This window comes from Mercenaria mercenaria, chromosome 12 (genome assembly GCF_021730395.1).
Source record: "Mercenaria mercenaria strain notata chromosome 12, MADL_Memer_1, whole genome shotgun sequence".
Taxonomy (NCBI): Eukaryota; Metazoa; Mollusca; class Bivalvia; order Venerida; family Veneridae; genus Mercenaria; species Mercenaria mercenaria.
In genome coordinates this window covers 38041704-38069338 of record NC_069372.1, presented here as the reverse complement: position 1 = coordinate 38069338, position 27635 = coordinate 38041704, and the positions used below count along the sequence as shown (strand labels likewise).

The window sequence follows — 27635 nt, the reverse complement described above, 5'->3', positions numbered from 1 at the left end:
TGCCCTCTATATAATTTATACAATGATTTCATGTGCAGCTGGGACATAAAAATTTAATATTGTTGAAAAAGGGCGTTAAAACCATTAAGCAAACATTTCTGTGTAGTAATAAAAAAATCCTTCAATGCAATTAAAAGTTATGGAGCAGAAACAAATTTTCACTTGACTTTTAACAGTGACCTTGACTTTTAAATGACAAGCAATTTGGTCATGTGTTGACACACTGTCCCATCATAGGAACGTTTGTGTGAAGCACTAACTTAAAGATAATCCATCAACGCATATAAAGTTATGGAGAGGAATAAATTTTTACTTGACCTTCAATAGTAACCTTGACCATTTAACCTAAAAGAAAAAGTCATGTACGAGCATAATCTACATATTGCCCTCTATTCACAAACCAAGTTTTATGAGCCTATGTTGAATATTTTTTGAGTAATTGCAGGATCCAGATTTGCAGACAGACAGATGGACAGATGGAGGGTATACCTATAGTCACCTGTGAACCATCGGTAGAGTACTATGAAAACATGTTTGTTTTACATGTTAAGATCAAAATACTACCACTCCCCTATGTCGTTTCTATATATTCTATATTTCTCTTTGCTCTCCCTTCTCCTACACAAATTTTGTGGTAGCAGGTGTTTGTGGTTTAATTAGTAATTGAAGTTGATGCCCTTCCTTGCACAATTTATTGTAGCGTGATATTAAAATTCTTAAAGAAAACAATAAAATCCCTTCCCAATACCATTTTTAGAAAGACATAAACATTTGAAGATGAGTTGAAATATGCTAAAAAATGCTATAATTGGAGTATCTTTTGTTGCTGTTTATAAGACAGGTTGTCCCATTTTCAGTCCGATGATTACTATGGCCTTGACAATTAACCTACCACCCTTAAAAATAATAGTGATTGTCTACTTCATAAGCCTACCCATGCTAACATGTTTGAAGGTTCTTAAAATTGGTCTAGTTGTTGAGCAGAAACCATTCTCAATGTTCAGGCCCTGCAAACCTTGACCTTTGACCTAATGACCTAAAAACAATAGCAGTCATCTTCTTCATAAGCCCAATCATGATGCCATATTTGAAGGTGCTGGATCAAGTGGTTCTCAAATTACTGGGTGGAAACCATTCGCTGTACCAACAGACAGACAGGTGCAAAGCAATATATCCCCGCTTCTTCGAAGTGGAGCATAAAAATATACAGTATGTAAACATCTTAATAAATCTTTGACTCTGTTTCAATATATTAACCTCTTCTTCTTCCTGCAGATCCAGGATGGTGGGGCATACATATAGTTTATGTATTTAATTTACACTCAACAGTTGAGTTCATTTTCATTTTACTTTACGTTTATAACACACAAAATAAAATTAAAATTTCAGTGATGCTAAAAACCTGGATATATCTTAAAAGATTCCCAATTTCTACGGTAACGATGCTACATTTGTATTTCTATCAATTATTATAATTATGCTTTCTAAAAATTGGATAAAACTAGAGTTTTTGTGAGAAAATGATGTGACATCATTCTACCCTCTGTGGGAAATATACCCATACATCATATTTTAATGAAATCCTTCATCTGCTGGGAACAATTAATGCCTAAATAAGCTAAAACCTAAGCAAGTCTTTTATTTTTCTCCATACAGATGAATTAATGCTGAATTCAGGTATTTTTCCAGTAAATTAATGACAAATCCTGAAGTCTCTAAGGAATGTGATTGTAGGACAAGGACAAATTTTTGTTACTTTTTTATGCTTAGATTAGAAGTAATGCTTCATTGACTTGAGGCCAGATTATTTATTTACTTTAAGACTGAGGCCAGAATAATCATATTTTACTTTAATATTCGTATATTTATATTTTTTCTTCTTATTATTAATATCAAGAAAATAAATATGACTAGAGCTATCACTAAAAGTGATTAATATTCCCTGTTGCCACTTTGATACAAAGAAGTTAAAATGTTGGGTTCATGAATTTTGACCTCCAAGTAAGACCTTGACCTTTGAGCTAATGACCTGGATTGTATCCAGCTGTTATTATACAATACACAGCATGCAATACAAAGCCAACTGACCTCAAAACGTGACCTTGACCTTGGCCTAGTAGAGAAGCCGGTTTCCTTTTTAATGCACAGTCATACAAGGGTGTTACTGGTACCACTTTTTCATGTCTTTGGTGTGATAGTCTGGGAGTTGGAGGCCATGATCTTCCACTAAAGTGCCTAGCAAGGGAGTTACTGGTACCTTTCTTTTCATGTCTTTAGTGTGACACACCGGGAGTGAGAGCCCATGATCTCCCACTCAAGTGCTAAGCAAGGGAGTTACTGGTACCTTTCTTTTCATGTCTTTGGTGAGACAGGCTGGGAGTGTGAGCCCATGATCTCCCACTCAAGTGCTAAGCAAGGGAGTTACTGGTACCTTTCTTTTCATGTCTTTGGTGAGACAGGCTGGGAGTGTGAGCCAATGATCTCCCATTCAAGTGCTCTACTATTATGAACAAACTTTGACAAAGGACCCCTTAAAAACAGATACAATATGCTTACTCTGGAAAGAGCTGACTATTATAGCGCTTTCCATATTACGAAAAAATCAATTATCGCATGTTTGCAGTATCAGTTCAATGTTTGCTTTGTTTCTTTGATAATATCCACACAACCCGAGGATTGTCTTGTCTTAAATCCCACGCTGAAATATAGATTGTCTGCATGCAATAATGTCTTAAAAATTCATCAAGAGTGGCAGTTGCCTTCGTTATGATCTGCACCCAAAAAATAATTGGCCATACTTAAAATATTGTTTGGTGTGCTCCCAATCCATGACATTAGAGGTGGGTATGTGTAAGGGTAAAAATTTTAAATTTATATTGAGAAGAATAACTGTGTTCGTCTGACTGTGTATATTGTTCAACAGATATATGAAGTAAACTAGAAAAGCTTATTAATTAATGATTTTTTTTTCAGCTTACTTTAAGGCTAATTGTTCAAGCTGTCATGTTTTGAGTTTTTTGCCACATGGCATGGTGCAGGGAAATCTCTGTTTAAGTGCAAGTTGGAGGTCAAAGGTCAAAAAGCTAAAAATAACTCTGAGTTGGCTCAATATTTCTGAAGTGCTGGAATGATTTTTATAAAACTAGCATCAACTGTTTACTTCATCAAGATGACATGCTGAGCGTAAAACCCGGGTTAATAGTTCCAAGGTCAAGGTAACACTGAGAGGTCAAATTTCAAACAGATTTACTGCGAACATTTCATGGGATTTTTAACTAACTACAAAGTAGTGTTCACCATCACTATATAAATCCTGCAAAATTTTCATCAGAGGAATGAAGTATTGAGAGTGATTAAAAGCAGCCACTTATGCTTAAATTTAAGCATGCAGCCAGTCAGCAAATTTCTCTAATTGAAATTCTGTTCTAATTTCATCATGTCTGAAGAAGCCATCTGCTCTAACTGACCATGCAGACTGTATCACTTCCTTTCGTGGCCGCTTAATACAGGGATGACTGTATTTCCTTGCTCACACTCCAATCCATAGTACCAACAAGAGCTGTCTCCATAGGATGACACATGCCCCCGATGGCACTTTGAATGAATAGTTATGGCTGATGTTAGAGTTTAGGACCTTTGACCTACGGACCTGGGTCTTGCGCGCGACACGTCATCTTACTGTGGTACACATTCATGCCCAATAATTTTAAAATCCATGCATGAATGACAAAGATATGGACCGGACACGCCCATCAATGCACTATCATGAAATATGACCTTTAACATCTAAGTGTGACCTTGACCTTTGAGCTACGGACCTGGGTCTTGCGCAAGACACGTCGTCTTACTGTGGTACACATTCATGCCAAGTTATTTGAAAATCCATCCATGGATGACAAAGATATGGACCGGACACGAATGCACTATCATGAAAAATGACCTTTAACGTCTAAGTGTGACCTTGACCTTTGAGCTACGGACCTGGGTCTTGCGCGCGACACGTCATCTTACTGTGGTACACATTCATGCCAAGTTATTTGAAAATCCATCCATGGATAACAAAGATATGGACCGGACACGAATGCACTATCATGAAAAATGACCTTTAATGTCTAAGTGTGACCTTGACCTTTGAGCTACGGACCTGGGTCTTGCACGCGACACGTCGTCTTACTGTGGTTCACATTCATGCCAAGTTATTTGAAAATCCATCCATCGATGACAAAGATATGGACCGGACACGAAAATTGCGGACAGACTGACAGACAGACTGACAGACCGACAGACCGACAGACGGTTCAAAAACTATATGCCTCCCTTCGGGGGCATAAAAATACATTGTAATACAATTAATTTTAAAATAAGACGATGACCTTAGCCCCTTGCGTGAACACTGGGATTCCTCATGACCGACCAACGCAAACCATTGTGATCATGACTGTGATCAAGGGCCAATCGAGTGTCTGGCCACCGCTACTGACCACCCGTAAAATGTTTTGACCACCTGGGTCGGAGGGTTTTGAAGGTACCATTCTGACTGTACTGTATGACTGTACACAGCCAGATTATAAAACAGGTTTTAAGCTCTCCTGGTTTAGCTTGCTATAAAGCACATGCATGTCTGTCAATAATACACGGCTACTAAACGCTAGCGCCACCACCAACTTGTGGTGATAAGGAACAGAGCTATCGACATTTCCGTGGTGCAGCTATCGCCCGTTTCTACTTGTAAACACGTGAGTAAAATTTATATTTTATCTTATATTTTCATTGATAGAACTTTTTTCGAAAATCTAAGAATGTAGTTCCGAGTAACAACACTTTTACTACAGGTTGGCTGTAATTTCATTAAAATATTATGCAAATTGCGGTGCAAGGAGCTTTTCTCCCGAATTTGACAGTGGCATATTTTCATATCGGCCAGTATTCGAACACCATTCCGATGATTAGACACACTGTAAGAACATACTTGCGCATGCAAATGGTGTAGAAATGAATTACACGTATTCCAATACACCAAAGAATTACAAAAACACAATAAAAAGTTAAAACACGACTATTTTTTTTAAAGTGGTGGCATTATCACTAAAGTGGTGGCGCTATACATTAGTGGTGGCGCTGTTGTATATGATTAGTAGCTGATTATATTCAATTTTAATATATGAAAATGTCTGTCTGCAAGCCACGGAAATTTCTACAATAATCGATGTTATCAACCTATCCCACACTACACCCAAATTACGTTACTCGACAAAATACATGTAGTAACCTCTACATGATCGCAAAATAATCTACATGTATATGGATTCAGATTGTACATCTAAGCTCTATTGATTAATCATATTTAATCGATTGAATTGAAAATGCACTGTACTCACTTTTCAGAAAGAATTGTGAAAATAAGGTCTTTTGTTTACAATGACATGCAAACTACGTATAAAAACAAAGGGAAGTAACTTTCAGAATCTTAATATAACAAATAAATTCTACACTTACTTCAAATTATTTCCTGGACACAAATCTTTGTTTGAAATAAGAGTATTGCTACTATTTTTCTTGACCTGAATTTAAAGTACACTTACGTTTGTATTTAAGGTATTGGACCCCTAATAGTAATGTTTAAAAAATGGCATTTGCTTGGTATATTCTTAAAGTTGACCATGTTTCGCACTGTGTTGCAAATTTTAAACAACTTTTACCGTGCCGTTTTTTTGTAAATTTTGTATAATTTATGGTTATTCCTCAAGCTCAAGTAGAGACAAATTTCAATGTGACCGCCACTATTTAAAAAGTTTGCAGAGAATTCATTACAGCATTAATTTTGATAAAAGAAACATCAAACTATAGTTAAACAATTATAAAACACAAAATAAAACTGTAAATATCATTTTTTTTCTAGGGTGCCTCAAATAAACAGATTTAATGAGACAGAATTTTAACTCAAACATTGAAAAATTAAGGTCGAATCCTGTGGGTCTGTTTTGAATTTTGCTCACCTCATTCAAAAATATCCTTGGGGCAGAAGTAAAACCTACCTGCATTTCTTCCAAAATATGTAATCTAAAGAATGAAGGCAAAATAGAGAACTTTTACCGCATGTAACTCAGTATTTTTAAAGATGTCTAACTCTACCCCTCCTGATTCAGAGGTAAATTCACTTTAAACAGCAAGAAATCGCTTTTAAAATGAACATTTTCCACTTTTGTACAATACATCCATAATAAGTCTTGAAAGAAGTAAAAACGTACTAGAAAAAAAGGAAAATATGGAGAAAAACATTTTGGTCCCAGTCAAAGTAGGTTTATGGTAGGAATTGAATACTCTTCAAAAAGGAGGTACTCTATTACGGGTCCAATACCTTAAGTAGAATATTTAAAGGTTAGAGATAATTCTAAATTAACATTTTAAACAAAGAAAAATATTTTACTTGACTACAAGAGCCCCAAGGGTCTGTGAGTATTTTGTCCTTTTTTTCTTAGATAGAGAATGTTTCATAAAGGTAAATAAACTATGATCGTGTTTTTCTTTCTTTAATAACATAATTCCTTACAGGAAAATTATCAGTTAGAGAATGTTGGTGTTTGTTTTGTTCCGGATGCGTCAGCAGTTCGTATTATTGAATGCTGTAAGAGCGCCACCACTACTGTATAGCGCCATCACTAGAGTTATAGCGCCACCACTTTTAAAAATCCTGGTATATTTCTTCTAACCCGAGATTCTATTATTCATGTTGTGTGCGTATATAGTTATTTATCATTTCTACACCATTTGCATGCGCAAGTATGTTCTTACAGTGTGTCTATTCATCGGAATGGTGTTCGAATACTGGCCGATATGAAAATGTGCCACTGTCAGATTCGGGAGAAAAGCTCCTGACACCACAATGTGTATACTATTTTAATGAAATCACAGCCAACCTGTAGTAAAAGTGTTGTTACACGGAACTACATTCTCCGATTTTCGAAAAAAGTTCTATCAATAAAAATATAAGATAAAATATAAATTTTACTCACGTGTTTACAAGTAGAAACGGGCGATAGCTGCATCGCGGAAATGTCGATAGCTCTTTTTCTTATCACCACATGTTGGTGGTGGCGCTAGCGTTTAGTAGCCGTGTAATAACTGAGATTTGAAGTTCATTCCCTAGACAAAAAGCTCTCTGTGATAATTTGACAAAAGACTCTTCAACCTTGCCCTTAATCTGTGATTCATGCAGGTGTGTTGTCAATTAACTTAAAATAACAGACTTTGCCAAGATCGAGTCTGCAAGCATACGGGTACAAAATCAAAACTGAGAAACACTGCCGCTAAACAACCCAATTACTGTTGAGAACATTTATCTATGTTAAGAAAATCTCAAGGATTAACACTTATTTCTGTCCTTAAAATGTGACATCATTCTATGTTCGAAAAATTGAATTTGTCTGTTAGGAAATGGCATTAAGCTCGTACCTCAACAATTTTGCACCGAGGCAATGATATTCCAGCAAGTGTTTCTGAGAAATATATGCAAATCAGTTATATCACTCTCAGTGGGAATTGTTAATTGGATACCGCACACTCAATTAATCCTAAAAGAAGTGCAAGGGCTCCAAGCAAAATGGATTACTGTGTTACTTTCAGGCTTGTCTGTCAATGCCAGTGACATATGACAAACAGCCAGAATAGAACAATTTTCCCTACAGTTTTGTTGATAAAGATGTGGATTGATGGATGGATGGGTGGTTAGATGGCTGGATTGGTGGTGGATGGATTGGAGTGGATGAACGGTTGGATGGATGGACAGATGGACTGAATTGGTTTGTCTGGACTGGACTGGATTAAGCTAGAGTGAAGTGAAGCAGAGTGGAATGGAGTGGAGCAGAGTGGCATGGATTAGACTAAAGTGGAGTGGTACAGAGTGGAGTGGAGTTAAGTGGATTAAAGTGGACTAGAGTGGAGTGTATGATAACCTTTTCACAGCAAAACCATCCATACGACAACCTTTCCACAGCAAAAACCTCTTAACATTAACCTCAACACAGCAAAAACGTTTGTACAATGTATAAACTTCAATCTAAGAGGTTGCCCTCTATATAAATATGCTGTATCAGACAGTGACATTAATGTGGCATAAAATAAAATCCTATCTGCTGCTACAAGAGAACAAATATAATAATCAATTATCTGCTGGAAATAGTTTGTTAATGACACATAAAACAATTAAACAGAAGAACAGTGCTCCAAGTTGAACCGTTATCATGCTGCACATTATTGATTCTGCCTTTGCGACCAGTTTAGATCATGATCAGCCTGCACATCTATGCAGTCTGATCAAGATCTGCACTGTTCGCTATTCAGTCAGTATCGTTTTGGTAAGCACCCAGATAAAACAGTTAATGGTACTGTCCAAATTGAAAGAGGGACAAGTTCATTTAGAAATTTAGCAGGGTAAGGGCTAAGGTGTTATGGTTCATGTAAGGTTTTAAATTACCTCCCTTTAAGTGAATTTTCATTTTTAAATCATTTACTTCATAGGCCATTCCTTTTCATAGCCCACTGTACCTATATAACAAACTGTTCTTCACTAGTTAATCACAATTTCTATTCATGCATTGCAATTATCAATATTATTCAATTATAATTTGGTTTCTGCAGAAAATTGGCAACTTCGCCACATAAAAATGAGGTGAAAATCTGTATATTTAGATGTTTTAAGCTGACAGACACAATGTGGTTGTTTACAGCAGGTGGCTGCTTAAGTCTGGCGGAAATTAGAACAAAATTGTAAAATTTGGGAAGTCAGGTGACTGGCTGCTTAATAAAGTGACCACTGTTAATTTTCTACTTTTAAGAACATATTTAAGGCTATATGCTTCATAGTTTAAACAAATTATTATAATGCAGCAATTCAACTGACTCAAGCATGTGCTGAAATTTAAGGCTGCAGCACTTATATTATTAAAAACATGTGAATGTGTATACTGGATCACTATCACTGAGCTAGAGCTATTTATAGTGCCCAGTTATACCTACCCAGAGGTCAACGTACGCCACCCACAAACTAGTGTTACATGACAGTGCACTGGAACTATCAGTAACTTTATCAGTAACTTTATCTCTTATTTTCCAATATTTCATACAAGAATCACACACATATATATTTCTGTTAACCCTTATCATGCTGGACACGACTGATTCTGCCTTTACAACCAGTGTAGATCATCCATGCAGTCTGATCATGATCTGCACTGTTCTCTATTCAGTCAGTACCTTTTTGGTAAGCACCCCTTTAAACAGTTAATGGTACTGTCCAAATTAAAAGACGGACAAGTTCATTATAGAAATTTAGCAGAGTAAGGGTTAAGTTGATTTTTTCCCTAATTCTTACCTTTTGCACAGTAATCTGCATGATATACAAACCAAAACTAATTTGCATATGAACAAGATAATATACACCCAGTTACTGATATATCCAGGTATTTTCTATCATCTGGCAAGTGATCCACCGATTTCTCCAAAATTTTCAACATACTGCAGTAAATGATAAATGATGAATGTCTCATATTTTTAAACAAGAGCACCACAATGTGGAGCAATATACACCCAAAGGTATGACCTTTGACCTCTAAGTGTGACCTTGACCATAAAGCGAGCCATCTGAAACATGCACTCTGCACGTCGTCTCGATGTGGTGAACATTTGTGCTAGCTAAAGTTTCTTTAAAATCCAAGGAGCAGTTAAAGAGGTACAGAGTGGACACAAAACAAAGTCATATGACCTTTGACCCCTAAGTGTGACTTGACCTTAAAGCCATCCAAAACATGCGCTCTGCATGCTGTCTCAATGTGGTGATCATTTGTGTCAAGTTTCTTCAAAATCCTTCATGGGGTATAAAAGTTATAGAGAGGACATGAAATTGCAACTGACGGATCCGGACACCAGTGTCATGAAAATAAGAAATATCTGCAAAATTATGAATTGTCTCTTAAAACATATTTTTGCCCTGGTACTTTAGTCATGCAAATGTGATGTATTTAAACTTTATACTAGTAATGACTTGTACTCCACAAGTAAATGACATAATTTTTTTTGTCAAATTGTCATGGCGAATTACACTGCTGGATCAAACCCACAGCCACTCTATAGTCTTGTACGCTACCTTATAATTAGCAGACAGAGTGGGCTGCGGTTGAAACGAAACAATTTTAACAACTTTGCAACTGGGACGGAAAGGTGTCAGAATGTATGAAGTAGATAAATTATGTCAACTCCGAAAAAAAACATTGGTATGTTAGACAGAATCCTCTAAAGAATTTTCGAGACAGTCCCTGACAGACATGATTTTGATACAATATATCACTTTACAGCAGACACATACAGAATTTTAACACACTGTAAAATGGATTCCATCTTGAAAAGGTTAGCAACAATCTTCTCCAATGATCTGCTTTTAACCTTTTAAAGATGCCTTTTCTAAAAGCAACAGAATTCTGTGAGAATAAAACTTCCAACAAGCCATTTGAGGTCAAACAGAGAAAAGACTTGGGAAAATAAAGCAGTACTTACCAATTTTTCTACTATTCTATTTCCTTTTCTTCTAAGTTACTCAGTATTTCCTGAAAAATAACATATTTTATTATCAAACAACATCTTTACCAACAATTACATTCTCTACCCTACTGTCCCAAGTTGCAACTGGATATTTAAGATGTTCTAAAATACACTGTTTTTTTTTTTGTGTTTTTTTTTAAACAACTCTTTATTTCTAATGATTTGGTGGTTTGATTTTTTTCTCATATTATGGGGCTATATAACCATTCAGCATATTTATGCTTTTTTACCACACAAACCAATAGCATTTGGGAAAATACTCGCACTATCAGAAGTAACTGTGCTTTATATCATCATTCTTGAAAGTGACTCAAACTTTTTTTTATTTTCACCTAAAATGAGGTAACTATTTCATTTTCTTACAATTCTTGTTAAGTTACTTACGTTTGTCTGTTTTTGGGTTAAATGCTGTTTTTCAACAGTATATAAGTTATGTAACTTTCAGATCAACTTTATGCATCGAGGCATGTCTGCACTTTTAGCTCATAACAATACTGCGGTAAACACTGAGGATAGCGGATAAGTCACGCCTCACTAACTGACGTTGAATTATGGTGTTCTTGGATTTCTGTACCAGTACAAACCTGTTCTCCGCAAGTACAGCCAACTTCCCCACATGTATGAATCAGGTCACAGGCGGACGAATGATTTCAGACACGATGCCTTTTATCAAATTGCCACTGAGAACATTCATCTCGCCCGAAGATAGAACAGGCGGACTTTGTGTTACTTTTACACTGGAAGTGACTCCAGCCACTGTGACCTATTTCAATCATATATATTGCAACCCATTAAAACTGTTATCACTTACATGTAAAAACTGTAATCCAAAACCCTTGAAAACCCCACTAAAGTATACAAAACTATTAATTTTTTCCCTCTATTTCCTTTTTGAATTCTTAAAAAAATACTTCCGTAAGCCAGAACTTCTCTGTTATAATAAGGCCTTAAGAAAAAATTGTTTGTTTCCGGTTTCCTGACCTACCCTAAAATTTTTTACCCGACCCTAAATGTTTTTTATGGCCTTGGAGAATTTGTTTTTCAACTTTTTAACAAAAATTTGCAAAACTGTACCTTTTATGCTTTAAATATGGTCAGTGATGAAAAATTAGAAATCAATTTACAGATGCTCTAAAGGCTTAACACCCTTATTTGTATTCATTCTTTGACACAAAAATAATTTCAGAATAGACTCCCACTCAATAAAACAAGGTTCAAATGGAAAAAAAATTACCGACCTACCTACCCTAATTTTTTTTAGCATATGTTACCGGAAACAATTTTTTGTTAGGCCTAACATCTATTGGCACTATATAACATTTAAATGTGATAAAATATCCTGAAACAAGACAAAACATATCAAACCTACGTAATTCTATTAATATTTCCGGATATTTTTCTCTCTAACACGGGGATTAGGTAAACTTACACCAATCGTGCAAATCCACGTGATACTTCCTCGCAATAATCAGAAACTGAAGGGAAATCGTATTTCATTCATTCAAATGAACTGGAAAACCACTGTAGAAAATGATCAATAGCGTCTGGAAACAGCGGGTTGTTATAATATAATAGTAACGCTGTCAACCCATATTTATCAAAATCTATAACGTAAAGAGCTGCTGGTAGACTGGTTATTGCATTTGCAATCATCATTTCTACGCTGATGACTCTCAATTATACCTATCTTTTAAGCCGATAGAGGCTGTGGCCAGAAGTGAAGCTTTGCGCCGCATTGAGAGCTGTCTGACTGAAATTGTCTCGTGGATGAATTCCAACATGCTGAAGCTCAATGCTGACAAAACTGAGGTAATGCTATTGACATCAAAGCGTAACTCCAAGTACATTGATGACGTTTCTGTGAAGGTCGGTGATTCTGTGATAAAATCCACGAAATGTGTTAGGAATCTTGGAGCAGTATTTGACAGCGGTATGGATATGGAACAACAAGTCAACTCGGTGTGCCGGGCTGGATATGCACAACTTCGCAGAATAGGTCACATCAGACGGTATCTTACCAGTGATGCCACAAAAACCCTTATAAACAGCCTGGTTACTTCACGGTTAGACTACTGTAATGCCTTGTTAAGTGGTATACCAAACAGCACACTTAACAAGTTGCAACATGTCCAGAACACTGCAGCTCGCGTAATCACTAAGACGCCCCGTCGCAATCATATAACACCGGTTCTGAAGGAGCTTCACTGGTTGCCAGTGAAATACAGGGTGCAGTACAAGGTTCTGACCCACACCTTTAAGGCGTTCACAATCAGTCCCCTGCCTATATTAGGGATATGCTAGAAGTGTATAAACCGGTCAGGACCCTAAGATCGCAAGACACGCTGTCACTGGTTATGCCAAAATCTAATACCATGATGTATGGCAATCGCAGCTTTTCGTGCACTGCTCCAAAGCTTTGGAACTCTCTTCCTGTCAAAATCAGGGAAGCTGACACGCTAGCTGCTTTCAAAAGCCTGCTCAAAACCCACTTTTTTGTACAATATTTTGTTAACTGACCGATACATTTATTTTTTTTTATCTTGTTTTTTTTAAATTATACTTGTTTTCATTCATGATTTTTGTTAATGTGGAATGCATTATCTTTGTATACGTATTTGTTTGTATTTTTGCAATTTATTCTGTAAAGCACTTTTGAACGTGTACAAGTGCATGAAAAGAGTGCTATATAAATGTGGTATAATAATAATAATATAATTTGCCTCAATTTCAATTAGTTATTTGATTGTCAGAAAGCATTGTTTGAGAGGCTGATGCATTCACAATGTTTTGCTGCTACATGGGTTCACCACAAATTATAGTTTTATAGAATATTTGTTTGTACTTTTTTTGTATTAATTGACGACTGCTTTAAATCCACAAGCTGCAACTGATCACAAAGTTCATCTAAATTCTGTTTACTGTTAAATCATTAATATTTATTTAGAACTACTTTTCCAAGATAAATTCGGGATGGAATCAATCCACAGAATAATTTTATGCTAACAAATAAGCTAAATATTCCCTTTATTTCATCTTCAAAATTCAAGTCCAAGCAAAATACTTATTTTGTCAAACAAAGAAATTTTACACCCAAGAAATTACCTGCGATTTTACATTTTACATAATGATTACAATTTATGGGGGAGATTTTGCTACATATTTTACAGACTGCATATTATATTAAGAACTCACTGAATAACTAAGCTTATTCTGATCATAAAACCATTTATCTATTTAATTTAGAAAATTTTGAAATAATTATGGAAACATATAATTAATTGCTTCTTTTTGATCCGTTTCATTTGTTTGATGCCATATCGGAGTGTCAGTATAATGTTATATTTACGACACTTTAGCACGTAAACACTGTAAACAGATAGCCTGACTGATACCAAACAGCTCTAAATTAATTTCTGTCATTCATAATAGCCAATATTCAATAACATATTACAGGCAATAAAGGATATGACGAAACCCAAACATTGTGACGCTGTATTTATAGTAGATAGCATAATGGCCAAAGCTGTTCAAATATTACATCAACATTCTCATAGCTTTTTTAAAGTATTGTGGGAAGACGGGCCCCCCTTTTCTATAGCTTTGGGAATTGTCAAATTCGGAAGCATTTCCGATATCATCAGCCATAATTAAAAACAACAAAAAATTATCCGACAGACATTTTTCTTTATAATGACTTACATTTTTGATGATCTTTTGTTGAACTTCTGCACAGAAATACTGATTTTTAGGCTAAAATTTTGTAGAGTATACAAGCTGGAACTTTTGAAAGAATGGAGAAAAACGAAATACGTACATTTTTTCAGTCTGAAATAAGAAATCAGCTGAGGAAAAGCCTTGATACTATCTTTTAGTTCATCTGCTAATTTACATGTGCCAGTTTTTAACATTAAGTTATCACCTGAGAAAACAAACATCATTAATGACGTTTCACATAAATGAAAATTGTACCTATCCCCTTTAAGTTCATCATATTAGCAGACATTAATGCCATGACGTTAGTGGAGAGAAAACAAGAGCTGTTTGATGACAGTGCACTCCACTTTTCTCAGTGCTTGACTCTAAATTAGAGCTTTTGCCAGTAAAAACTTTGTAAAACTTTAACCAAATAGTTCCGAGTTAAAAAGAGGCAGAACTCTGTCAAAATTCAAATAAGAGTTATGGGGATTGTTTCTCCTGGTGTAGACTTCAAAAGTAAATAACTATTTTAAGTTTCAAGTCAAGAGCTTTTATTATAACAGGGATATTTGACTTTATCAAAACTTTAACAAAAAAATTCTAAGTTAAAAAGGGGCATAACTCTGTCAAAATTCAAATCAGAGTAAGTAGATGGTTTCTCCTGGTGAACACTATGATAGTAAATAATTATTTTAAGTTTCAAGTCAGTAATTTTGATAGTTTACAGAGATATTTGACTTTTATCAGAAATATGACTTTTATCAGAAACTTGAACCAATAACGACAGTCTGATGCTGAGGCAAGCGCAATATTTCACCCCAGCTCAAATTATTATATAACACGTCACTAACGCAGAACAGTTTTTCTACATTTTTTGCAGACTACGCAAGAACTTGGAAAATTTTGAAATAAATAGGAGGCAATCTCTTTCATTTAGCAGGCCATTTTAGACCCACAATTGCCACAAAACACAACATGAACCAGAGTCAGTACTAATCAAATAAAAGCAGTTTCAGTTTCAGTTTCAGAGTCAGTACAATTATAGAAATACTGGTAAGCAGAAGAAGAAGCAGATGATGTTTAATTCCTGACTGCTAATTTCTATCTCAATTAAGATACAATGTTTGGATGTTGCAGACTCATAACGACAATGGGCATTATCTGTGCAGTTACCACTAAACTCATCCGTTTTGGTATTCTCCAGGCATTTTAAAATGCAGCCCATGCAAGCAATGGTTGTCGCAACAACCAAAGAATGCCAAATCACATACAGTGGAAACTAAATCAAATGGAAATTACCTATTACAAGTATCATTTTGAGTCCACTAATTTCTATCATTTATCAATCGGCCAATATTTAATAACATACATGTCATGTACTTCAGGCAATAGGAAAGGATGAATTTCCAGCTTTGTGCTTATTGTAACAAAGCTATTCAAATTGTGTTCTATTTTAATAGTATAGACTGTAGCATGTTGCCAGTGTTTACTTAATTATCATCCAGGGAATGCATACCATGATGTATGTAAATTAATTTTCACAAGTTATACAAATTGTTTCTATTATACAATTATGAATATGTCATGCAGGCTTCAAATCAGTAAGGTATTAGTTACATGAAAAAACATTTGAACCCTGATCGAATGATGCAAATGCTATTAAAGGCACTGACGTCAGATCGTACCCAGCCTATATGTATCAGAAAATTATTGTTGTACATTTTTGTACTTCTAAAGAAAGGTTATATATTATGGCAGGGTTTTTTTTTTACGACTGGGGGAAGAGGCCCCAGCCTGTCATTGGGGGAAGAAAATAGCACACAACAAGCAGTTTTGGGGGATTTTTTCACTCAAGGGGGAATTTACAATTATGCATAATAAACACTTCAAACTATGTTTTTAATACATATTCTTGCAACTTTTAGCAACTATACACACTGTCACTTAGCAATAGATGGACTTGCACTAACAGGGGTCTTTTTTGGCCGTTTTTATAGCCGTTATTCGGCTATATTCCCAATGCCAAAAAGTATGTATTTTTCCCAAAATGAGTGCAAAAATTCCCAATCTACATTCTGAAAAAAATTTCATCAAAATTGCACAAAATATTGACCAAATTATGGACAATTTTGTGATGGAAGTATGTTACAGCGGTTGTATAATGTGAAACAAGTGTATGAGAAAGTGCTTAAACACATCTTTATTATCCTACGGGACTAAATATTTCCCAATTTGGAACATTTACGCGTCAAAATTCCCAATTTTGGGGGTATAGGCTATGTTCCCAAATTAGCTAGAAAAAACCCTGACTAATGTTCACTTATCATTGTAACAAGGTGGGTGGGGAGAGTTGAAATGCTCAAATCATTGAATATTTAAAGATCACATGCTTTTATTCACAAAAAATGCTTTAAAATAAGAGTTGCTTTTGCAAGAGTCATCATATTATTATTAAATGCATACTTTTGTTGGCTTTTCATTTCAATTGTACTAGAAAATCTTGTAAGAAAGGATAAAAAAAGTCCGAAAATCATGATCGCGAAAAACGTGTGACAAATATGAAAAAAACGAAAGCAAACATTAAAAATTCTTGATAAAATTTCATCTTTTCACCAGAACTATTCCATACTTATAATATCTGATTACTTTAAACATTTATATTTTATTTTGCTCTAGCAAAATACCTCGGCCAAGATAATAAATTTGCGTAACGGCCGACCGGCTTATTTAATCGAATCAAGCACATAAAATAATTACTTTAAATTAACAACACATATTACACAATACAGCATAAGCTGTATACCGCTAATTAACAAGAGGTACAAACACAGTAATCTGACGCTGCATTGTTTATCAATCATCTATATTACATACTGATGATAACCACGTGTCAGTCCGCGCGTGGCGTGATTGACATCTGTCAGTAGCTAATTAACATAGGATGCTCCGCCTACTGTCATACTTACGCTGGTGTCGACAAACAGTATGAATTTCACTGGGATTTTGACTGACAAGGGGCAGAGCTTTCGAACTCGTAACGCATCAAAGAGTATTACCGCGAGACAAGCAGACGCCCACGGCATATTATGTGCGGGTCAGATACGAGTTTTTATCGATTTTCGCTGGGCAAAACCGGAACCTCGGGTCCACTGAACGCTCTTCTAACATTTTTCTACTATTTCTAAAGGTTTTCACACCCATTGAAAATTGTGAAAGACCGTCTGCAATTGTGAACGGGTCCGATATTCGGTCGGGAAAATCGCTGGGAGTAATCTCCACTGCTTTGTTTACGACTTTGGAGGGGGGAATTTCGGACGTAGGGGAATTTTGACTGCGGTAGGGGAAATCCTTGGCTGTGGGGGAAATCCTCGGCTGGGGGACGAGGCCGATATTCGGCCTCTGCTATAGAATAAAAAAAAACTTGTATGGAAACACATGAGAATTAGTTGTTTTTGCTAATTTTTCAATTGAAAAGCAATTGTAACTGCCTAACTTGGTACAGGAGATAAATTGTTTTAATTATAAATCTTTATATTCAACGGTCGTAATGTACATAGTCCTCCATGATATACTGGTTAAGAACACGTTAAAGTCTTTACTGCCGAGGCAGCCCAAGTTTGATTCTCAACTCACGCATGTTTTTTTTTTTATTTTGCATTTTTTATTATAGTTTAGAAACAAAAACTCATGTTGTAATGTTCATAATATGACCAACTTCAACTTCAAAGAAAGATCATTTGAAGCCAAAATCTTGAGGTCAGTGCCTTTAAAATAGACCCCCAGGGCTTGTTTTTAGAAGAAAGTTGGAAAGATTCACATACATAAACATTATACCCACTCTAAGTTAACCATATTAGCAGTTATTCCCTTTATGATGTTAGTGGAGAGAAAAAGCTCTTCTCATACATGTTCAAATAATTCATATGAAACACCAGGGTGGCAGTCTTAGTACACACAGAAGTCACTGTCTTTAAAGACAAACAAAAATAACAGAGCTTATCAATGAAAGGTTATTTACAGTTCATACCCTCACCAAAGGCTTGAATGAAATATCATCAGTTTAATAAGAAGAAAAATGCTTTGAATGGAATAAATTTAATTCCGTTCATTCAGAAAGAGTCCCTTTGGGTTTATATATTGCAACAGCTGGTTCTCAGCTTGCCAATTATCTGCAACTGCTCACAAAGACAGCAAGGTAAAAACAATTTAACTTTTATGTTTTTTCAAAGCAAACTCATCATTTTTACAGGACATCTGCTGCAGTGACATTTTGACCTTAAAGTTCATAGGTTGTCAGATGAAGATCTCAGAAAAGCCCAAAATGATCAACTACAATTTACAAAGTCAAGAAAGAGCATTACTAAGACTGTCACATACAAATGTTTGCTGCAAAAACTGACGGAACTCGGATTTTTTTCGCCAGTGAAAGAAAGCGCTGGAGCAAAATCAAGCACACTATATTCTGATGAATTTCTGGTGGCCGAGAATCATGCTTTTTCGAAGTCCAAGAAAGGGCTGTAAAAATAATTGGACATGAAAGTTCTGCCTATACAAACATGATGATTTACACCAAGTTCCATTCATTTAGTAGGAAACTGTCAGAGGAGTTAAACACACAATGTACAGATCTATGTCATTGTAACAGTAATACTTCAAAGTCCAACAAAGGGCCATAACTCCAGGCAAAATATTTAAATATGAAAGTCCCAAAAATAGGTGTAACTATATCCACTTCATGTTGATGATGTCTACTAAGTTTCATTTCAATTAGATGAAAACTGTAAGAGCTAAGTACACAAGAAAGTCTGACAGACCAATGAATGGACAGTTCAAACACAGAACTTAATTGTAATCATCATATTTCTTGCCAAATTTGCAGCAGTTTAACAAAAGGTTCTGTCTCCTCCAATTTAAAATAAATTATAGGGGTACATGTACATGAACAAGTTAATAGTTTATTTTCTAATACAAATTTTGAGGGCTGTTGTATCAAAGATACTATTATTAATACAAGGAACATGAGAAAAAACTTTGAAACTTTTTCGATCATATACATGTACATGAAAGATTTAGTGGCAAGTGATCTTCTTGAATTCAGGATTCCTGTTGATTTTGTATGTAATGGAAAATGAATGCAGAAACTACAAAGTAGAATTTCCAGAAGCAATCAACGACTACCTAATATAAAAGAAATTTTGTGGAAATAGCTATCAATGGTCCTTTTAAATTAAATCCATTTTTAGTGACTCGATCAGGGATTTCCCCATTAAACAGTTCTCCAAAGAAAGCAGTCAATATAAGAAGAAGAATTTTGTATTAAAAAAGTTCCAAACTTAACTTGGATAATCATAAATGATCACATAGAGAAAGATTTATATTTTGGTGACTTTCCAAATTGGAATTTTTCAATTCAAGAAACTTTAATAATGTTAAGTGCATTATGAACAAATCTGTTAATATTAAGTTTTGTCTGTCTCAGTACAATCTACTTGCCTGTCTGGAAGAAACATATATTTTGTGATACTGTCTCAAAAGTGTAACACTGCTGTTTGTCAAAGGGCAACCAATGCTACTGCTTTTATCATGTTCAGTTCCAGAGTATCTGTCTGTCTTGAATTATTTGGATGAATTTGATTGGATGGAAAGGCCTGCGATTGCGCAATCTACTAACTTGTATTGCTTATACCGTTGAACAGCATTTCATGTAAGTATATTATTGAAGAAAACCCTACAACTGCAGTCCTTGCAGTGCATTTTGTCATTTTTACAAAATGCAGCTACTAGCTTAAATTGTATTATTAAGGTCCCATAATCATGATAATGACATGCGGAAATATAAGTGTGATTATATATTGTCGTTTGGCATTTTTCGGATTTAAATGTAGCACATCAAATTAAAGTAAAGTGCTTATTTCCACTGATTTGGGAACAGGGCCAGGGCCTTTACAATTGGGAAAAATGTGTCAAAACATGTCTAAGAAGTTGTAAAGTATTAAAAAAGTCATATTTTTTCTTAAAATGTTAAATTGAAGAAAAAAAATGATCCTACATGCATTAAGTTAGCTTAATGTCTTGTGGTTTCATCTACAGGTACAGCCTTGATTGACAAAGTAAAACAAACTTTGGATATTTTAGCTTTGAGATTGGGGGAAAAAGCTAACTATTTGCCACTGGGATTGGGGCCAAAATTCGGCCTGATAAAGAACTCTGAAGTTAGTTAATTTTACATTTAATACTATCACTAACGACTTACACATGTCTACAGATTCAACTATTTACTAGTACCAGACTGCGCCCATTGTCCAAGTGTACTTCAAAGCCAATCAAACTTTGTTTCATTGTCTGAACAGAAGTGAAAAATATTGTGTCTTTAATTTCTTAGACAAAACAACTCAAATGTGACTCCTGAAAGTCCTAAAATATTGTAGGTCTCTTTTACAGGCAAATAACCAATACTGAAGAAAAATATCAAAGGCTATTCAAAGCCAATCAGAGCTGTTAAAATCTCAGAAAATTTTACTTGTCCATGCACAAGTCAACCCATGTTGGGCTAATCATAGACTAGCCACTAGACTGATAATAAATATATTTCTACATTTTTCCCTGTTTTGACGAATTCAATTTCATAGAGACAAAAGCCAGTCTATTTTAGAGATTTTCACAGAGGAATGATGTTGATACTGGACATAGGATATAGACTGGCTCAGTTCACTACATTTAATCACAACAAGAGCTGTCCGTACGACAGCCAAGCTCGACTATTCGAAATATTGTCACAGAAGTAGGAAATTATTACCCAAAATGTTAAATATCAAAAGAGTTTTAAGTTCAAAAGGGGACATAATTTGACCAAAATACATATCAGAGTTATGGGACTTAATGTTATCAACTAGTTTTATAACCCCGAAGAAACATGTTAAGTTTCAATTCAATATCTGCATTAGTTTTGGGGATAGTAACTCGCATGTAAAACTTTAACCAGAATTTTCTAAGTCCAAAAGGGGGCATAATTTGCTCAAAATACATATTAAGAGTTATGGAACTTGACCCAGTGAGGTTGGTAATTGACCTAGAAAAAGAATAAATAAGTTCAAAGCTATATGCCTTTTAGTAATAGCTGTATGTACTTGCACGCAAAACTTTAACCAGGATTTTCTAATTCCAAAAGGGGGCATAATTTGCCCAAAATACATGTCAGAGTTATGGGACTTGGTGCTATCAACTAGTTTTATAACCTCGAAGACACATGTGAAGTTTCAATTTAATATCTGTAGTAGTTTTGGAGACAGTTACTTGCATGTAAAACTTCAACCAGGATTTTCTAAGTCCAAAAGGGGGCATAATTTGGCCAAAATACATGTCAGAGTTATGGGACTTGACCCAGTGAGGTAGGTAATTGATCTAGAAAAAGATAAAATAAGTTTCAAATCTATATGCCTTTTAGTAATAGCTGTATGTACTTGCACGCAAAACTTTAACCAGAATTTTCTAATTCCAAAAGGGGGCATAATTTGGCCAAAATGAAGGTCAGAGTTATGGGACTTGGTGCTATCAACTAGTTTTATAACCCCGAAGACACGTGAAGTTTCAATTCAGTATCTGCATTAGTTTTGGAGACAGTAACTTGCATGTAAAACTTTAACCAGAATTTTCTAAGTCCAAAAGGGGGCATAATTTGCTCAAAATACATGTCAGAGTTATGGAACTTGACCCAGTGAGGTTGGTAATTGACCAAGAAAAAGAATAAATAAGTTTCAAAGCTATATGCCTTTAAATGATAGCTGTATGTACTTGCATGCAAAAAGTTAACCAAGGTGTGACGCCGACGCCAGGGTGAGTAGAATAGCTAGACTATTCCTCGAATAGCCGAGCTAAAAATGTAAAAAGATATATCATAGTCTAGGAGCTAGTCTAGGCTAATCAATGAAAATATTTAAATGGTATTTGCAGTGTGAAAACTTTTTATTCATCTATGAGAAACAGGTGATGATTTCAAAAATTTGCACTTGTGTTTTTCATGGTTTAAATTACATTGCAAGTGATTGGAAACAGAAGTATTTATAATCCTTTCATCCACAGAAAAACATGATCATGAATTTAATGAACTATTAATAGAAATTAGCCATTTCTGCCTATTAGTAGACGCAATGGTCAAGAGTGCATGTAGATGCTTTCATACGGAGGTGAAGGCCTCTGGTTTGATTCCTGGCTACTTCAATTGACCAGACGCCAGGCTCCGCCTACAGGTCAGGTGGTACCACAAAATACTAAACCTCCGACATTTAGATCGATAATGGCTGCTGCTGCTACTTTACGCGATATTTCTGAAGAGATTGGTAAGAAATTTCTGTCTTATTATGTGTCTTTAAAACATTTAGATGAATTTCGAGAAAGTACTGTTAGGAGTCTTACATTGATAGTTTTGGGATTTTCCGACATTCGGGGACGGAATTAGTTGAGAAAGCATGTATATTCAGAAGACAAAAGAAGACGGAAGAAGGCTACACGACGACAATTACTGATGATATTTATTGTTGAAAATTTTGTGTTGCTTCTTTAATAAATCACTGACAAGTTTGTTTGTTTTTATTATTATAAAAGTATTTGTTTATCATTCAGTTTGATATTTTCTTAGTATTTTCTGGACTTGTACTCTATCAGTACTTATGCCCCGTGTGCAAAACTGGAAAAAGTGCCGCTGTGATTGAAGGATAATGATACATTTACATTTTAGGTATAAATAGCCCTTCTCCCTCAACCTAAAAGGAATTCACATCGCCGATGTCTTTCCACGTACATGTTGATCGAGGCAACTGAAAAGTTTGGGCACGAATAATGTAGCACAAAGTTTAGTTCATATTTTTGCTACTTGAACATTTTGGCACTTTCTCTTCACAGTTTCTTGTTATGTAAATGCCCAATAAGAAGTGCTATGGCTGAGAAATAAACCAACAATGCCTAGTTTATCTTTGGCCTACGATGTGTCTGCAGAACCCGTAGACTGCCCGTGTCCTCCTTTCTGTGTGACTGCGGAGGCAGTGGGGGTGTGGGGGGGGGGGGGTGCAGATGTGCGGGGGTATGGATGTGCGATATTCGTACAGACTCCGCAGCCTCTACGACTTAGTTTAGCGAAAAGTTATACATATTTGAATTAATTGAAAGCCCGTAGACCATAGACATGTCGTAGGTGGCATTGCACAATCTCCGCACAGGCATCGTTAGGAGGTCATGCGCTGATCATGCAGCCAACGCACGATATTTCGTGGACAAAGTGCCTAAAAGAAATCGTACGGAGATTGTAGACACCTGAGACCTTCGCACGGCACTCGCAGAGCTGCCACAAGGTTCCTGCTTGCTGCAGTACCAAATGAAATCGCATGGATATTGAGCAATGATCGCGCGGCCACCCTACAGCGGCCGCATCATTTCCGTGCGGCGGCCTTTATATGGCATAACATTTTACAGCTGGTTATATATACTGGTCATCTCCAGCACGTAAGAGTTCCATTGGAAGCCTGCGGTGACTGCAAGAAAACTGCACTGAAATTGCTAAAAAAATATATATATGGCACGATGCCCATATTTAATGTGAACACATACACCGTAGCTCGTAGCCACCTATGATGCCAAATTTAGACTAATTTATCGCACAGCGTCCGGGTCAAATGTGAATTAAGTGAAAGCTAGATATATTAATACCATTGTATATACAAATATATGGTAGTTTCCGTCGATTTTATCCACTTTCAATTGTCTGTGAGGACGTCCACAAGTCTTAATCCAGCGAAGATACTTTTCAAAACTTTACTTAGGTTTTGGAAAAGGAATAATCTAGGCGTTCTGGGAAGCGACTATCAGACTTGCAAAGTCCCCACTGACACCTTTTACCATTTCTAATAAGTTTTACTTGTATATATAATCATTTTCAAAACGAATTTATCAGTTATTTTTATCGGTGTCGAGATTGCAATGTCGGAGGGTAATATTTACATTAACACCGTCTGGAGGTGTGCGTCGAATCAAGTGCATTGATTGGTTGATCGCTTATCGATTTATTGGTTTGATTGACAGCCGGCGTCTGGTCAATTGTGATGCGTCCATGGGCAAGGCACTTTATGATGTTGTCTCAGTCGACCCAGCTGTAAATGGGTACCAGCAAATTGCTGGGGGTAAGGTATAATTGGTTTTAACTGTTCTTAAAACAGTCGCTCAAAAGCTCTACAGAGCTTATGTTCATTGTTTCACAAAGCGACAGTAAATAAAATTTACCTTTACCTTTTTACCTTTAAATGTCTACGTCCCCGTGAGGGGTTTGACATTAATGTCAGATAGATTACTGGTAGTATTTAATGGAATCTTTTATTAATTTTGTGTTTTCTCAAGATGAAGGATTAAAATAATATTAAACTTCTCTTTCTCTTTAGTATATTCGACTTAGACTGTGCTCAAAATAGCTGAAATTCATTCTACTGCTAAAGTAACAGTGACTAATGGAAATGGCCGTTTAAATTTCATATTCAATATGTCTCCAACCAGAGTGAGAGCTATTAATAAAAATAAAAAATTGGGGTCAGACAAGTTGTAAATGCAATACCATCTAAACGTAATTACAAATGTAATTGATAATGCAGTTCAAGAAAAACTTTATCTCATAACATAATGAACAAGTATAATGTTGTATTAAAATTTTGTATTTGTTATATTGTTATCAAAAAGTATAACGTAAGTGCCTCACAACTGAAAGCGGAAATGACTTCGATTCGGAAAATAGTCCACTGTAAGTAATATTTTTTTATAAAGGTCCTTAGAAATTAATCATTTTCAGATATTGAAGATGCATTTTCTGAACAGGATTCATTATTTGATAAGAAATTGTAAACAGCGATAATTTTTTAAAAAATTATACACGTGCTGGCACCTATGTTGTCTCCCGTTGTATGATTAGAGTTACCATTTGTCAAGCGCAATAATACTTTTTGCAGTGAATCGCCGAGAAATCGTGGGAAAAACCATGTAACTAAAATGAACCCCTTTTTCAAGATCAATTTCAAGTGATTGACATTATGTATTTAACCCACCAGACAAGTGTAGCGTCTTAGATACCTTGACTAAGGTATTCATTTTGTAGAATGTCATGTTATGCCCTTGCAATGATAATCCCACTCTGATTTTTTTGGTTACATTTTTATTAACAAGAAAGATGGCGTCGATCCCAAGTTGAGATGACGGCATTAAATTTTTACATGTTTAAGCAAACCTAGTATGTTAGAAAGAAAAGCTCAGAAGTACAACATTATTTGTTACACTGGTATTGTACAAAACCTGCTTTTTCCTTACACAAAAGCTTAATATTTTGTGTTGGATGTACTTTCACGAAGACCTTTGTTTTCTCATTCATATAGTCTAAATAATGAGACCTCGGGTAGACCAATTTTACATTTTGATATTTTACGTTGTCTACCTAGAGGTCTCAACCAGAAACAATCAAAACTGTGGTGGAAACTGTGGTCGACTGAAATTACGATTTATCAGTAGTCACGATTTTTTTTAGCCTTAACAGCTTACCTGTTGTTCTAAATCATAAATAGTAAATAAAAAACATAAGAACAGGACATATTTATCAAGAATTTCTGTTGTAAAAAATTTAAACCTCTAATGTTTCAATCGTCTTCATGTAATGGCGGTCCGAGGCATGACCAACGAAAACGCTTCGTGTAGTAATTAATGTGTTTACCTGTATCGGCCATTTTCCATGTAGTACATGCGATTTAAACCTCTGAATTTTTTTAACTGCCATAGTTTGAAAGTTTTTTTTAAGGAATCTAGATAACATATACATCATTGGAAAGGAAAAATTACAGGCTTTCTATGTATGTATTTCTTTTTTTGATCCGTCGCTTTATTATAATATAATTCCCGCCCAACGGATTCCGCTGGGTGTTATTTACGCAAAGAAGGGGACAGTGCTATCACATTCTAAGAATCTTTTCCTTTTCTGGTTTGTACTCGGAGGCGGATATCGACAAGTCAAAAAAATATTAACGATATTCAACTCTCGAGTACAATTATTTGGACTATCATTCATAGTACCACATCCTTATCCACTAAGTACTGAATATTACAGGTGTCCATGAGTATTACATCAATTTAGGAATATGCTTTATCTTCCTGCCATCAATTTCTTAAAAATCCACCACTTCCTCACTTCTGCATGAAGTGTGAAAGTAGCAATTTGCATCCCCTAAACGTTCTAGGTGCCAACGTTCTAACTTAGATTCTAATGAAGGCTATGTGTCCAGTTACCAGAAGGCTTAAACACAGACCATCAGGCTTCATTAAAAGTGCATCTAAAATTATATGACAACTGGAGAAACTAAAATTTAAATCGTTTTTGAAAGATGGTTACATCCGGAATCCACTACAGTATTCAGAAATGTTTACCTGTAAATTTAGTAACTCTGTTGCGCAGGAGATAGTATGTTTTGATTATGTTCATGTGGTATGAAATTCAGGCACAATTCAATACATTAACATCCACTTGTATTCACCGCTATATCGGTAATTCAACAAAAATCTGCGAAATATGTGGCACACAATCGATTTCTCCAGTTTGACAGCAGCGCGCGCCGGTTTGTTTACTTCCTGTTCGTATGGGTAAATCCCAGTATCACACGTCCCATTCCGTTATAATATTCAAAACAACGCGTAGACCTCTGGTGAGCGAGAATGGTATTTGTCTGGTTCCCGTTCGTACTCTGAAAGTACCGATAACGATAGGAAGGGGCAGGTAATCCAGACTAGAATGGTATTTGAGTACAGGTCTACCAAATACACCTATCACATCAAAGTACGCGGGAAGCTACTTCTGGAACTGGACGTGTTCTGTATACATATTTTGCACTAAGTCTTCTGTAGGAGTCGCACACTTGGTTTCCAGGTGGCTGTCATAGCTATTTATTTATTTATTTTGTTGGTTTAACGTCGCACCGACACAGTTAAAGGTCATATGGCGACTTTCCCGCTTTGATGGTGGAGGAAGACCCCCAGGTGCCCCTCCGTGCATTATTCCATCACGAGCGGGAACCTGGGTAGAACCACCGACCTTCCGTATGCCAGCGGATGGCTTCCTCACAAATGAAGAATTCAACACCTCGAGTGAGGCTCGAACCCACATCGATGAGGGGCAAGTGATTTGAAGTCAACGACCTTAACCACTCGACCACGGAGGCCCCCACTGTCATAAATAAGTCTAAATACAATCAAATGATATATGCCTGGTCCAACCCTAGGGTATGTCGTGCAGTTGTGTAGCACTCATATTTAGAATCAAGTGAAGGAAATTACTG

The 27635-nt window shown here is 35.8% G+C and overlaps 1 protein-coding gene across 4 annotated transcripts in view; it reads right to left on the bottom strand.

The window, feature by feature from the left end:
- The window catches only part of LOC123535480 (rabphilin-3A-like), a 122630-nt gene extending 95769 nt beyond the window's left edge, over positions 1-26861 (bottom strand). For 2 of the 4 annotated variants that reach the window (XM_053519728.1, XM_053519732.1), the window contains exons 1-2: positions 26731-26837; positions 10549-10598 (exon numbers count right to left, since the gene is read on the bottom strand). The gene's annotated coding sequence lies outside the window, so the exon portion shown is untranslated. Of the gene's footprint in view, positions 1-10548; positions 10599-26730 lie in introns of all 4 variants that reach the window. The other 2 variants (XM_053519729.1, XM_053519731.1) reach the window with 2 other exon arrangements.
- Between the last annotated feature and the right edge of the window lie 774 nt (positions 26862-27635).